Here is a 13,785-nt window from a genome sequence, read left to right as displayed (position 1 = left end):
AGTGGTTAAGAGTCTGCCTGCCAACGTAGGGCACATGGGTTCGAGCCCTGGTCTGGGAAGATCCCACATGCCATGGAGCAACTAAGCCCTTGTGCCACAACTACTGAGCCTGCACTCTAGAGCCCACGAGCCACAACAACTGAGGCCACGTGCCACAACTACTGAAGCCTGCATGCCTAGAGCCCGTGCTCCGCAACAAGAGAAGCCACCGCGATGAGAAGCCCGCACACCGCAACAAAGAGCAGCCCCCGCTTGCCGCAACTAGAGAAAGCCTGTGTGCAGCAACAAAGACCCAATGTAGCCAAAAATAAATTAATTTAAAAAAAACCCACAGAGGCAAAGAAAGAAAACTAGCCATTACCCAGAATTATGAACTATAGTGCAGATCACCACAAAAGAGGCTAAGGTCTGTGAACAGAAGAACTTCTCTAACAAAAGCCAACTGCCTGAGAATTATTCTTCCCAAATGAGGTCTCATCACTTGTTCAGCTGCGCAAGCCACAGACTCAGGCGCTGTCCTCCGTGATGGCTTCTCCCTCTCTCCCCAAATCCATTTTAGTCCCTAAATCCTACTTCCCTGGTCAGCCCTCACAAGGAGCTTTCTAGCTGATGTAACATGCAATTCACACTACTACCCCAGTGATCTTCTCCCATCGTGTGCCTAAGATCCTTCTCCAGCTTCCCACAGTTCTCAAGACCGAGATAAAAATTCTTAACATGCAGAAGCTACTGTACAGTCTGGGCCCTGCCTGAATCACCAGCCGCATCTTGATCCATCCACACACACATATACCTTTTATGTTTCAGCCACCCTGGCTGAACATCCTAATGTTCTTTCAATTTCTTGAACACATACAAAATTCCCTCCTGCCACATGACCTCTGCAAGTAGTGGGCCTCCTACATTCTGTGAAATCCATCACCTCACTTAATTTAACTCCTGCTTGTACTTTGGTACTCAAAGCAAGTATTTCCCCAAGGAAAGCTTCCCGGGTCATTACCTGCCTCCTCCTCGTATCCCCCCACCAGACCAGGCTGGATATAATGTGCTGTCACAGGAGCATGAATCTTTTTTCTTGGAGCACTTTCCAAGCTTTTGCTTTTACGTTTTGTGTATGCGATTCCTTGATTAACATCTCTCTTCCATTAGACCATAAATTCCATGGGGCGTGGGAGCATGTCTGGTTTTTGCTTACCACTGGAGGCTCAGAACCTTAGCATGGAATGCTGCCCATAGTAAGAACTCATAGAATGAACAGATGGTTGGGAGAACAGATACTCTAGCCTATAGCAGTCACAACTTACAAACCACTATCACCGCCACTTGGTAACAAGACCCCCAAAGATGTGAAACAGAGTAGGTGTGTGGCCTCACCTCTCACTCCCAAGCCTCAAGGGGAGAGCCCATCTTTGACTGGCAGGTGACCTTTGAAAAAGTATGATCAATGGAAACATGATGGAAGATCTGTGTAAGCTTGTGTTAACCAAAAACAAAAATGTTTTCCCATAAACCTGGAGCAAGACTGGATCTTTCTGATAAAAAGGTAACATAAACCTAGTACGTACCTCCTGAACATTCTAGATTTGAAATTTCCATCTGAAATCATGGGTTACGATAACGCTTCTGAAGCATAAGTATGTATAGTATAGATGTGTTCAGAATAAAAGCTTCACAACTTCCTGAGTTTTGAAAGCTTGTATTTTATTAATCTAGTATTTAGTCAAGTGGAGACCCTTTGCCAATAGTTTTATTCATTCAGATGGCTTTAGCTTACCCAGCTGAAGTGAAATCCTTTTAACTGTTTTATCTGTTAAAACAGGTACATAGGACGTGTGCTGACAACTGTAATTTTAAACATCAAGTTAGAAATGAAGTGAATTTCTTGCAGTAAGAACTAAACCCTTATTTTCTTGAAGCTTCAGGATATTCTACGGATAGAAAATCTAAACTGGCTGGCAAGCTTACTTGGAACGGCCTAGGGTACTTAATACTAGATGTGAGATGGTGTTTTATTCTTTGCTCAAAGTGTCTTTGAGTTCTAGGAAGGTATCAAAAATGAGATCGCCGAAGAACAACTTTGGGTGTGTATGCGGCTTGAGGTTACAGGGCAAGAAAGAGCCTGAAGAAAACAAGATCATCAGAACAGACATCACTTTTCACATTTCACCATCATTTAAGGCACACCACGTAATTATAAATCTGTGATGTAAAGTGATATTTCATCCATCACAAGGCTAACAGCAGTTCACCTACACAAAGGACAAGTATGCCATGATGTCAGAGTATATTCTGCCACTTGATGTATTGTAAATCTGAGAACAGATACACAGGAGACGTCTAATGGTCTGGTGTCTTTTTTCTGCTCTATATAATTTTATATTGAATAAATAATAAAATGGTGCACCCAGCAAGGAGAGAAACTCCACATCTGAAGATAATGTCAAATTGCTACTTAAATGCTAGGTTCATATTTGAGAAAGCTCAAGCAAGTACTGATAGATTATCTATTTATGTCTACTTCATTTCATTCAGGACATAAGGGCTTTCTTTTTTCATTCGTTTACTGATTTAGTTGGGCCTTAAGTGCAGATCATCACACTTTTTACTTCATTCAGTTCTGTAATATTCTCTTACACATAAGGAAAAAAAAAAACAAGCACTGATATCACCCTTGTAATTTCCTAAAATGCCCATCAGGGAAAAAATAAAATACATGTTCACTGTAAACACACCCAAAAAGTAAGTATAAAGTAGAAAAGCCACCCGTAAATCCACAAGCCAGAGATTACTTTTATCAACATTAATGTGCTTCCTTCTAGGGTTTTTGTTCTGTGAATACGTCTTTTTTTTTTTTTTTTAACAGTAACATCACTTTAGAATGAACAGCCATGTTGGCCAGACTTTTATTTTATTTTTTAAATTATTTATTTATTTATTTTATTCATTTATTTTTGGCTGCGTTGGGCCTTTGTTGCTGCGCACTGGCTTCTCTAGTTGTGGCGAGCGAGGGCTACTCTTCGTTGTGGCACGCAGGCTTCTCATTGCGGTGGCTGCTCTTGTTGCAGAACACGGGCTCTAGGCACACGGCCTTCAGTAGTTGTGGCACACGGGCTCAGTAGTTGTGGCGCACAGGCTGAGTTGCTCCGCAGCATGTGGGATCTTCCCAGACCAGGGCTCGAACCCATGCCCCCTGCATTGGCAGGCGGATTCTTAACCACTGTGCCACCAGGGAAGCCCAATACATATTTCTTAATGTGATTGAGCCATCTCAGCATATACAGCTCTATACACGTGGCTTTTGCCATTTAATTTTCCAGTTATGATTTTTCACAATAGTGTAGTGTCTTTAACCTTCCCAGACAGTGGGTTCCTTGATGTGGAAATTTTGACCTTGATCTAACCTCCAGCACTGAGTACAACGCTGGTCATAGTAGATATTCAATAAATTTTGGACTCAATCAGACTCTGAATTCATTTACACAAATGAACCACAAAGAAAAGAAATAGTTATAATTACAAGTAATTGAGTTTAATAATTAAATAATTATAATTAATACACTATTAATAATTAACAAGCAATTACATCTATAAATATTTTAGATAAACAAGATGTGATCTAAGACACTATTGCACATAGATATCTCCCTTTTGGAAAGAGAATTAAATTGAATAGCTATCCATGACATCCTTCAGTTACACAGTGGATCGCCTGTCTGTCTCCTGCTCGGGTGTGTAACTTGGAGATGACCTGGGGAATGTCCTGGAATTGAAGGCCAGAGTACCTTCCTCCTCCTCAACTGGCTCATGTTCTCTGTCTCGGGACTTGCGGACAGTGTGTGGCTGCTGGTCCCTTGATGGTCGATTCTTAAGTCTGACTCCTCGGGGAGGTTGCAGGGCAGTCCCCACACCAACCTCTGGGCCAATACTGCTCAACAGTAAGCAGGGGACATGGAAGTGATCTAAACATCCATCCATCCAACCATCCGAACCTCCACACACTGCTCTCTCTCCTACACCTCCAGCCCATTTTGACTTTCTCAGATCTGAGTAGATAAGCACCCGCAAAAAGCTCTGTTTCCTTTGACATCCATCTGGACACGTAACATCTGTGTAGGTAAGTGCATGTATCCTTATCTTGTGATTAGGACAAGAAGAAGAGGACATGCACTGAAGGTCCTAGAGACAGAGGTTTAGTATCGTGTAAAGAGAGGGTAAAATTGCTACTTTTCATTGAAGCTTTTTACTGAATTAGAAAGAAAATTTTCAGTTCCATGAGCATTTACTAATAAGTGACCGGCATTCTGCTAGGTGCCAGGGTACCAAGTTGAATAAGTCCTTTGCCCTTTAGGACAGTCACAGTCCAGACTTCTTTGGCTCCTTTTCTTTGGATCAGTAATTAACAATGAAATCACAAAATCACTCCTCACGGAATCATAACACCTTGAGACTGAACCTCCATTACACTCCACTCCCAAACCTATATGAGCATCCATTTCACATTTCATTCTTTTTTTCTCATAAGGACAGTCGGCTTTTTGTTCTTTCACGTTTTAAGTTAATACGTAAGAATCCCGAAAGCAAAAGACAAGGTGTCTGGGCACAAGAAATACATGTTATCATCATGACAAAGGCTCTGCATTCCCGAGTTAGGCTTCTTTCTCTCCACTCATCAAACAGAACATAAAACTGAAGCACGAAGGGACCATTTTACATCTGGCACAACTCTCAAGCTCTGCAAGTTGAGTTTCTCTGTCTTCAACTACGTTCAAGCAACTAGCAGAGGCTGACTGGAGTCCCTGAACCCCAACTCCAGTTTCTTAGGCGAGACAACCCCTCCCCGGCCATAATTCAGGCTTTGAGAATAAATGTACTAAGTGCTTCCGTTTGGAAATAAAGATGGTTATTCCTCTAAACTTTGGATCAAGTAGCCCATCATTAAAAAAGTTTGGGACCCACAAAACATGACTTTTGCCACTGATCCATACATTAAATATTAGTGAAGCTTAAGATTCTTCTTAATCAATAAACACTGAGCTATTATAGTTTCCCTGCACTCTAGAAAGATTGTTCTACGCACTCCATGGCCTTAAGTGAAGCTCACTCTAGAGGCCACTATAATAGAAGATTTGGAGAATAAACGTCTAAATCAAAATCACAATGTTACAATATCAGAAAACTATCCAGGAAAAAGAGGTAAGACAAACATATAATAAAAATAGAAAACAGTGCCTCATGAAAATACTAATTTATCATTTTAACAAAAGCAGAAGCTTCTATGAGGAAAAAACAACATAAGCATCTAAGAGTTGACATTTTCTTTAGTTTAAACCTTCCAAAAGGCCACACTAAGTAAAAACATCTAAAACTGGATCAGAAATTTGCTGAAATTGGGCTTCCCTGGTGGCACTGGTTAAGAATCCGCCTGCCAATGCAGGCTACATGGGTTCGAGCCCTGGTCTGGGAAGATCCCACATGCCGCGGAGCAACTAAGCCCGTGCACCACAACTACTGAGCTTGTGCTCTACAGCGCATGAGCCACAACTACTAAGCGCCCGCATGCCACAACTACTGAAGCCCACGCGCCTAGAGCCTATGCTCCGCAACAAGAGAAGCCACCGCAATGAGAAGCCCGCACACTGCAACGAAGAGTAGCCCCCGCTCGCCGCAACTAGAGAAAGTTCGCAGGCAGCAATGAAGACACAACGCAGCCAAAAATAAATAAATAAAATTTTTAAAAAATTGCTGAAATCTATACACTTAAAATACACTCTGGCAAATTCCTCCAATGCTCTGTTAATATCTATATTTTGAAAGATAAAAACTATCCTTGGAAAGCTGTTTAAACTGAGAACAACAAATAATCAATGATAAAATTATCTACAATTAACATCATATATCACTTACAATCTACGAATATACCTCAGGGACGCCCTTTTCCCACCCATGGCACAACGGTACTCTCTAAAGCTCTATTTATAATTTTCCCAGCTTCTATTTATTCAGGAAAGTAGTCAGAGCAGGAAATGGGACCAGTCAAATGATCACGATCAATCTCATCACCTTCATAACATGCTGTGAATGTAATTAATCTTCTATTTGTTTAGGGGACTTCACACCCCTTACATTAAGGCAGCAACTCCCAGTTGGCTTCAGTTGAGATAATTATGTTATAACAAGGATTGGGTTTCAGTCATATTTGGCAGAAGAAAAAGGAAATTGTACTTGAAGTTGTCAGTTTTTTTAAAAAGCTTTCTGGTGACTCCATTCAAAGGACGCTCTTGACAAAGCTCTCCTTAAACAGAGCACTTTCTAAGTAAGATAACCACACATATGCCACATTAATCAATGTAAGCCTCTTCTCTGAGTGAGACGTGAAGAGCATCCGAGCACAAGGAAAATTCTATCTGAAGCAGAGAATACGGGTTCACAAAACCTGACTACATCAATTCCCACCGGAACTCACTTGATCCTGCCAGTCTCCTCCACCGAGAATCCTCCCAAGACCTATGACGTGCAAAAGTACATTAGAACAGGGAGGTGAAGGAAAATACCAATTTGCTCACATAGTAGCTAATTATACTCTGTGAAAAGCCAGGGCCCCAGCAAGCCAAAACCAAGGATTTAAGAAGTCTGGAGCCAAGTATCTGGGAACAAAACGAGTAAGGACAGAGACAAAAACCAAACACAGCCACGCAGCCGTAGTCCTCGAATGGCCTGACACGTACAAGCCTCCCTGTACAGATAAATGCCCTCACTTTCCAGTCTGGGAGCTGCCCACTCACCCCTGCAAGTCTGTATCTTTTTTATAAGAACTTGTATTCACACTTTATCTTCTAATGTCTACCGCCTTTAGAAAATTAATATGAAAATATAAAGCCTTGCTCACTTTACTTTTACAAACCTCAATTTTTATTAAAATAGCAAAATCACAATGCCCACAGTACAGGTAGAAGTAAAAATGATAAATGAATTATGTTTCCGAATTTCTAAACATTTTCCCATCTGCCAAACCTAGTTTTTTCAAGGTCTAGATTAGAATGTTTGTATGTAGTAAGCCCCTCAGGCATCTTAATATATCTCAATAATATTTCATTGCCTTTCAATAGCATTTAAGCTCTTGGAAAAACGAAATGTGCAAGAAACGGAGCTTTACTGATTTGAGTTCCAGTTCTTAGTAAACAACGAAACAAAATGTGGTATCCTAAAATAGGAAAAGGACATTAGGTAAAAACTAGGAAAAGCTAAATGAATCTATGGACTTGAGCTAATAATAATGTATCAATAATGGTTCATTAATTGTAACAAGTTACCATACCAATGTAAGAAGTTAATAACAGGGGAAACTGAATGTGGGGTATCTGGGAACTCTCTGTACCATCTTCACAATTTTTCTGTAAATCTACAACTATTCTAAAATAAAAAAGGTCACCTTAAAAAAAAAAAAAGGATATTACACATTAAAAAAAACAAAGAAACAACAAGTAAAACAACAACAAAAAGCTCCACAAAACCTGAACATTCAGATATAGAATTCTTTGGCTAGTTTTCTCAATGTGTACAGTTACATGGAGCATTCATATCTTTACAAAGGCTTATTTTGTCCTGAAATCTTTAGGAACATTCGTAATCTCATGATTTATTGGCACATTTCTTGTTAGAGAAGTCTAATGAAGAGCAGCAGTCCCCAGTGGGCATTGCTGAACTACCGGTGATAAGGTGAAGAACCATTAAGTAAATCCTTTCTATATGAAACTGCACTGAAGGGCTACAGTGAATGGATATTGGCATGTACTAATCTTTTCTTATGGAGATAAAACCCACTCCCGTCCAGGACGAATTGGTGGATTTAATTAAACAGTAAAACTGAGGAGCAACCTGACAGGCCTCAATAAGCACCTTCCCAAGAATGATTTCAATTCAAGGGAGGTTTAACTTGCTTGAAATTCTGCACAATTGTTTCTTGAAATTTCTACATGCTAACCATTAGCAGCTAACCCTTAATGTTGTATCATTGTCAGAGAAGTAACTTCCCCTGCAGAAGTGGAACCACCTAGAGTACCTGATGATCAGCCTGAACTGAACAGCCCTCTGAAATCAGCCTCAGCACTGTATTTTATTATGAGTATCAGTGACACAGGCAGTGGTAGGTGTCAGGGCTCGCCCTTAGCTATGGCTCAGAATGCTGTCATGGAATTCCAGCAGCATCCTCTTAAGGGGTCCGCATGCCCCACAAGCACCCTGCTCTGAAAAAGGCCACTCACTGGTGACAAAGTGGGCCCTGGGACCATGTGTGTACCACGTTAGAGGGCACCCCCACTCCACGCCCTCTGTGACCAAGGCAACAAGACCAGGAAAAAACACGGACCCATGCTGGGCCAACCACATTCTCCCTCCCTTGGAATCATAAACAAGGGACTCTAGTCCATCTCTACTGAAACTAGGCACATGGAAACTCAGAGCTGTAGAAGAGCCATTCTCCTCCATATGCACCAAAGGGAGAAGAGCAGCAGGGACCTGCAGAAATAAGCAACTCGAGGGACCACACGTCACCAGAAAGTAAGCCAACCCCACACTTCGTGCCTTGAGCTCACGGGGCCCAGCTGTACTCAGCACCTGGGTCCCAGAAGATAACCTGTAGCCTCCTAATAAAGTCCCCATTTTTACTATAAAAGTCCGACTGGTTTTCTCATATGTAACCAAGTGATTTTTTTTTTTAATTTATTTTTGGCTGCGTCAGGTCTTTGTTTCTCTAGTTGCAGTGAGAGGGGGCTACTCTTCGTTGCGGTGCACCGGCTTCTCATTGCGGTGGCTTCTCTTGCCGCGAAGCATGGACTCTAGGTGTGCGGGCTTCAGTAGTTGTGGCACGTGGGTTCAGTAGTTGTGGCTCATGGGCGCCAGGGCGCAGGCTCAGTAGCTGTGGCGCACGGGCTTAGTTGCTCCGCAGCATGTGGGATCCTCCTGGACCAGGGCTCGAATCCACGTCCCCTGCATTGGCAGGCGGACTCTTAACCACTGTGCCACCAGGGAAGACCACCAAGTGATTTCTAAGTCAAAAATACCGTGACAGTCTCCAGCACACCGAAGGGAGAAATAAGTGTTTCTGATCTGGCCCTGTTACTGAAACATTATGACCTCAGGCTAACTGCAGACTCTCTTATTTAATAACAAAGGGAAACTAAAGGACAGATAAAACTGTGATCCAAATGCAAACACGCCTCACGTCCATTCTTGCCCTTCTAAGCCACCAAAGCTACAACCAGGAAATCTGTTCTCCACGTTGCTTACACGTTCGACTTGTCGACTCCTCTGCATGATGCTATTTTCCCAGCCTGGAATGCATCCACTCCTGATTATCATTATACTCATATGTGTAACAGTACTGTACAACCAGATACCATTTTTTATGTTTTCCTATTAATTCACATCCCTTCTTTGTCCAACTCTTCTCTATACATCTTTTCCAGCTGTGATCCAAATGTTCCCGACTCTTTCTTTATGGATACTCCTTAGAGACCTCAAATCAACATTTCTGAAACTGAACTCCTCGTCTTTCCACCCTCTCACTTCTCTTCCAACCTACCCCCCCCCCAGTATGATTTAATTTCAGCAAAGGCACCTCCGACGGCCCCGTTAACTGGCCCAAGTCAAAATCCAGACCTCACCTTTGACTGGCCCCATTCTCACTCTCCCCTGAGATCCAATCCTTATTCAGTCCTGTCTCATCTACCCCTTAAACCTGACCACTAGTCTCCTTCCCCACTCTCACTGCCCTGGCTCAGGCTACAGCTGCCTTTTGCCTGGATCACTCACCTCCTAACTAGCCTTTCAGCCTTGAGTCTGAGCTCTGCCCTCACCCCAATTCATTCCCCACAATGTAACCTGATGGATCTTCCCAGAATCTAAATCTTACTGTGTCGCTCACACAGACACTCCATCGCTTAAACTCTTCAGCTGCTCCACACTCTCCCAGGACAAACCTCAAACATCTTCATGTGGCCAATGATCTACAAGAACTCTCCAGCCTCACTTCCTTTCTCTCATTCCTGTACCAAGATCCAACCGTTCTGAGCTCTTTAAAAGGGCCACATTCCTCCGTCCCTGTTGTCTGAAATGCCCTCCACCCCTGCTTCCCCATCTGCATCTGACCACCCCTTCCTGACCTTTCGGCTCTCAGCTTCAACTCTTCCTTCCGGAAGTGGTTTCCTATACCCCAAGACTAAGCATGTGGCCTCCTAGGTGCTCCTATAGCACCCATACTTCCCCACTGTAGCTGCTGCTGCTATCAGGCTACGGCATAACATTTTCCTTCTGTCTATGTTCCCCACTAGAAGATCAGCTTCAAAGTGTTGTGTCCCTTGTTCACCGGAGTATCCCCACCACCTATCTCAGTACCTGGCATAGAGTAGGGCTCAGTAATTAGTGGTTGAAAAAAATAAATAATTCCGTTTCTACATTCAGTGCCGATGTTTTACCTCTGCATATGCGTGACCCCCACTCCCACGGCTTTTGGCAGATAAACCAGGAACAAGAGAAAGCCAAAAGGAAGAGAGCTACACTGTTCTCAGGAACATAACCCTACCCCCTACCAAAGCACATACACAGAGGAAGCAAAGCAGTATGAAGCAACGATATGGTCCTAAGTTTTTTAAAATTTTAAGATTTCAGTGCAGAAATGGCTCGGGTTTATTCACAAGTGAGGAAGCTGAGGTCCAGGATTTATCAAATAAAACAAAACTATTAGGTGATGGAGTTGTTTCCCTCTACAAACTGTGCACATTAGTGTCCAAAGGGTTGCAAAGTAAGATTTCATTTTGGGGGGTGGGGGGAAGAATGCGAAAAAGCAGTGAAAAAACAAATGCATGGAGAGTATTAATCACAGTAAACCATCTATCAGTTCAATGTAAAAAGGTTCAGTGTTTCAAAGACATACATTTTCTTTTTCCCCCTTAAGCACCTACCTTAAAAAACTACACTAGAGAACACAAAGATACAGAACCTTCATGACAAGCTCAGACTTGTACTAAAGTTAGCTGGGATTTTAGATCTTAATTTCTTTTAAACAAAAATAGACAATCAAAAATTTTCCACGCAGAAAAACAAAATAACACCATATTCTATCCCATGTCATTTCAAATTACACCATGCATTAAAACCATAAAGTATCAAGTTTTCTTCAGTGGGTGTGCACTTCTTGTATAATGAGGAACCAATTAGTTTATTTTTAAAATACTATGCTATGGATATTATGCTATAAAGGAAAATGATTTATAGGGTACTATTATAAGTATTAAACACGTTACAAAATGATATGTGCAGTATTATTTCCACAGGTTTAAAAATGCACTGGAAAATAGAGAAAATACTAACACTGGTGCATTAGAAGAAGTGATGGAGTGACTTGCTACGGTCTTACTGTCCATGAGAGGCAGGGCTGGAACATATTTTACAGGACAAGCTTTTCCACCCCAGCTTAAACCAAAGGGTGTAAAATGCTAAACTTTCAGTACGTCAGAACTACCAGTGCTACTGGTGAGTGCAGCCGACTGGAAAAGAAATGAGGGGAAGGGCGAAGTCTTTTATTGAATGTAGCTAAAAATGACAATAAAAATAAGTTAGAGCTAATTTACAGTTTGGTTCAAAAAGAAAAAAATGAAATGCTCCTTCAACTGGCTCTACTAGATACCATTCAATTCAACTAAAATTTACTGTGCTCACAAGGAACTGTAATGGGCCCAGATAGGTGCTCATTCACGTGGACTTCAAAATTTTAGAAGGAGAAAGAGGTATGCCCAATGTGAGGCAGACAGGACATGTGCCTAAGTGATCTCTAAACCAAGTGCTATGGGAATATCCCAGAGGAAGACAGATAAATCTTTAATCCCTCTTCCTATAGGAAAAGCGCTCTACAGGGAGGGCTCCCCGCACACCGCCTCCCCCCGCCCCCCATACCATGGGCAAAGACAACGGCTTGTCTAGGTGGTGTATCTGCAAAAACATGAAATGTGGAGCCAGAGGACCTGAGACTATCACAGACCTGTCTCTTATAAGCTATATGACCTCAAGCAAACCACTCTGCATGCTGCCACCCAGGGTGTATTTGCTGCAGGGGCCACCACACTCGAAACTTCCAATGAAGCTTACAGCAAAGGATGGCAGGAAGCGCTCCTTTTCAGAAAAATTATGTGCAGAGTCTATAACTCAAAAACGCAGGAGCTTCAGTTTTTAAGCTCTGCAAATGTGCTCTACAAGACACATATCACGAGGAAAACTAACTACGAAGCACTAAAGCAAAACTTACCACAGTTGTTGCCCTAACTTCATTAACTCAGTGTAAGAATGACTTTGCTACCCATATTCCAGTAAGTTTTTGCCAAAGTAAATGTCTGACTGTAAAAATGGAGTGCTAGTCAGAATTTAGCACTTGCCTGGTATTTCAAATAAAATTTCACACAGTCATTATTATTATAATCAAAAACTTCAAATAGAGACTAAGAAAAATGCAAAACTATTTTAATACATAAAAATAAGGTGCTAGATTTCACTAATAAACTGTATGGGAAAGAAATAAAATAGAAGGTGAAAAGTAAGGAAGAAATTAATTATGGAAATTATGGACATTCACCACAGTATTATTAATTCAGAGCCAAGAAAGTTCACAGTGAAGATGATACTGGAAAGTTCAATTATGCTGTGCTTGAAAAATTAAGAATAAAATTAGAAAATTTGATTAAAATTAGGTTCTCTTACTTCAAGGGGGAGGGGAAAACAGCTGGGTTAGACTAGAGTTAAAACGTAACACACAAAGTGAAAACGACACAGCTTATTTAGGGATAGAAAAGTTACAGTCAAATTGGTAAAGGTGAAAATTTTTTTTCCAAAGTAATTTGAAGAGTTCCTGCTGGTTTCTCTCTTCTACCTGGCTCGCAATACATTAACATCTTTTTTTAAATTACTATTATCATAACAATGACTAGAAACCTAAGAATGTCGTTTTATTTCCTGCAACTTGAAACCCAGGGAAAAAAATTTTTTTAAGTGAAAAAAAGTCCTATTAATCCCCACATCAACTTGAGGGTGTATACCCTTCTAGTTCAATGAAATACGATCTTCTCTCTAGTCAATAAAGAATGCCACAAACAGAGGAAGGAGGCATTCACAGAAATGGGATCCTAGCACAAACGTCGATGCTCATTACATGCTTATAAAATCCTCACCCTGAAAGAAAAAAAGAAAAACCTAAACCCTCACAAATAGGCTATTTCAATTTAATTTTATTATGAAAACAACTGGAAATGGCAGCAGGGTATTCGATAAGCTCAATTAGCAGGAGGATCAAATGAAGTGATGACATACCATCATGACCTCAGGGGTTAAAGATGCAATTTTCCATCTGGCGAAATCTAGATTTCCAACTCGAATGCTGACACCACCTGCTGTATGTTATTGGCGATATCTTGAGCAGTCCCTAAGCATTTTGCTTACAACAGGTAGGGCCTCAAGTTTTTTTCTTATTTCACTCTGCAATACAATTGCTTCCCCATGAACAGAAATCAAAACTAAATTCTATATAATGGTTCACTCAAAACAGGCATTAAACGCCATCCTAAAGGATTCATTTACCAATCACACTGATAGTAAAAATATCATGATCATTTTTCTTCTAAGTCACAAATGATGTTGTGCCATCTTTTTCTCTAGCACCTAAGAATTATTCCAATCAAAGGCTCTCTTTGTATGTTCTCTGTTAACAGTCTCTTGCTACTAAAATGGATATTTTGGGCACGT

The 13,785-nt window shown here is 41.3% G+C and overlaps 1 protein-coding gene across 1 annotated transcript in view; it reads right to left on the bottom strand.

The window, feature by feature from the left end:
• The window catches only part of SHQ1 (SHQ1, H/ACA ribonucleoprotein assembly factor), an 88,548-nt gene that overhangs the window by 21,170 nt on the left and 53,593 nt on the right, over positions 1-13,785 (bottom strand).

The sequence above is a fragment of the Lagenorhynchus albirostris genome, chromosome 10 (genome assembly GCF_949774975.1).
Source record: "Lagenorhynchus albirostris chromosome 10, mLagAlb1.1, whole genome shotgun sequence".
NCBI classification, from domain to species: Eukaryota; Metazoa; Chordata; class Mammalia; order Artiodactyla; family Delphinidae; genus Lagenorhynchus; species Lagenorhynchus albirostris.
Note: the sequence above shows the minus strand (reverse complement) of the source record. Positions and strands in the feature narration are given on the sequence as shown.